Source organism: Canis aureus, chromosome X, assembly GCF_053574225.1.
Source record: "Canis aureus isolate CA01 chromosome X, VMU_Caureus_v.1.0, whole genome shotgun sequence".
NCBI lineage: Eukaryota > Metazoa > Chordata > Mammalia > Carnivora > Canidae > Canis > Canis aureus.
This window is the reverse complement of record NC_135649.1, coordinates 25,613,071-25,615,227: the sequence shown is the minus strand read 5'-3', so window position 1 is coordinate 25,615,227 and position 2,157 is coordinate 25,613,071.

The following is a 2,157-nucleotide window of genomic DNA, read 5'->3' as shown; positions in this document are numbered from 1 at the left end:
AATGTAGATATATAATGATTGTTTATTGGGATTTTAAACCTTATAGAAAAATGAGTTACAAACCAGAAATACAAAATACTGTGTTTTATTTACCTTTGTAGTTACTTTTATAATTGTTCTTTTTTTTCTTTTTTGCTTTTAAATATTTTATTTATTTACCATAAGAGACACAGAGAGAGAGGCCACAGAGAGAGAGGCAGAGACATAGGCAGAGAGAGAAGCAGACTCCCCTCAGGGAGCCCAATTTGGGACTCAATCCCAGGACCCCAGGACCACAACCTGAGCCAAAGGCAGATGCTCAACCACTGAGCAACCCAGGTGTCCCTGTTCTTTTTTTGCGTGTTTTCATATGATTTTTCAATTGCTGTCTAATGTCTTTTCATTGTGGAGTGAAGTATTTCTTGTAGGAAAAGTTTTCTAGCCACATGTTTTTTCAGCTTTTGCTTATTTGGGAATGCCTTAATTTTCCCTTCATGATTGAAGGATAGTTTTTGCCAGAAATAGAATCCTTGGGTGAAATATTTTTTTCTTGTAGTACTTTAAATATGTCATCACACTGGTTTCTGGCACCCAGTCTAATGAGAAATTGTAATCTTACTGAATATCCCTTGTACATAAAAAGTTGCTTCTCTCTCTTGACTTCAAAATTCTGTCTTTTGACCATTTGATTGTAATATGTCTGAGTGTGGTTCTCTTTGTTTTCCTACTTGAAGTATGTTGAGTTTCTTGGATGTGTAGATTTATATCTTTATAAAATCTAGGAAATATATGGCCAGTAATTTTTCAAATATTATTTTAGTTCCTTTCTGTCTCTCTTCTCCTTCCAGGGATCCCGTTAAGTATATGTTGGTATGCTTGATAGTTTCCCACATGTCTCTTGGGATTCATTCATTTTTCTTCCTTATGTTTTTCTTCTGTTCCTCAGATTGGATAATTTCAATTGACCTACCTTCAAGTTAATTGATTTTTTATTCTGCATATTCAAATCTGTTGAAACCATTTAATGATTTATATTTCATTGTAATTATCCTATTTTCAGTATCAGAATTTCTGTTTGGTTTTGTTTTATAATTCCTCTATACTTATTATTATTCTCTTTTTATTGAGGAAGCATTTTCCCTGGTTTACTTTAAGTCTTTGTCCAAGGTTTTCTTCAGTTACTTGAGCATACTTGCAATAGTTGATTAAGTTATTTCCTAATAATTATAATGTCTCTACATTGAAAGGGTCAGGTTCTATTAATTTTTTTCCTTTGAATGGGCTGTACTTTCTTGTTTCTTTGTAAGCCTCATAAATGTTTGTTGAAAACTGGACATATTGCATATTTTAATATGGTTACTCTGAAAATACATTTCTTTCTCTCCTCAGGGTTATTGTTCTTGCTTACTGAGTTATAGTTGTTCATTTAGTAATTTTTTAAACTATTTTTTGTATATGTGGTTTTGCAGTTACTTTAGTTTGTAGTCAGCTAGTGGTTTGACAGAGATATCTTTAAATACATGAAGCCAAACAGCAAAATAGAACAAAATAGAGAAAAGAAAAAAAAAAGAAAATACACTACCTAGTCTTTGCAGATTGACTCTGTGTCAGGGCAGTAGTTTAAAGCTTAGGTCACTTGCAATACTGCCTTACTTCATGTTGGAACCAAACCTAAAGATCTGTTGGAGGTGAAGGCCTAGGGTCTTCTCAGGTCTTTTCTGAGCATGTGTCCTTCCCTGGACATGTGTCCAGGCTTTTTAGCTTCCCCATTATATTCAGATGTTTCTCAAAGCCCCTTTCCCCCCAAATAACTAACTCTCTTTCCAGCTTTTACCTCCCAGGCTATGCTGGCCTCTTATTTGTGACAACTGTAAGCTTTTGCCAATGAAAGCAGCAGCTTGTTCATTTGCCTTTCAATGTCTAGAGGAGTGCTTTGTGCTTTGCCACTTTTCTGCGCTGAGAGAGTTCCAAGTTAGGAGGAACAAATGAAAGTCTCTTGTTTAAGTTTTTCATGAAAACTCCAGACAGGTCAAAACAGAAATACAATTTTTTGGAACATGGTCTATTCTGCTATTGTGAAAACCAGGCAACCACACCAGGAACATGAGCTCATCTTCAAAATCATCGTCATCCTGTTGAGGGAGATGGGGCAAATCTAAGTTAAGATGCCATAAAGTT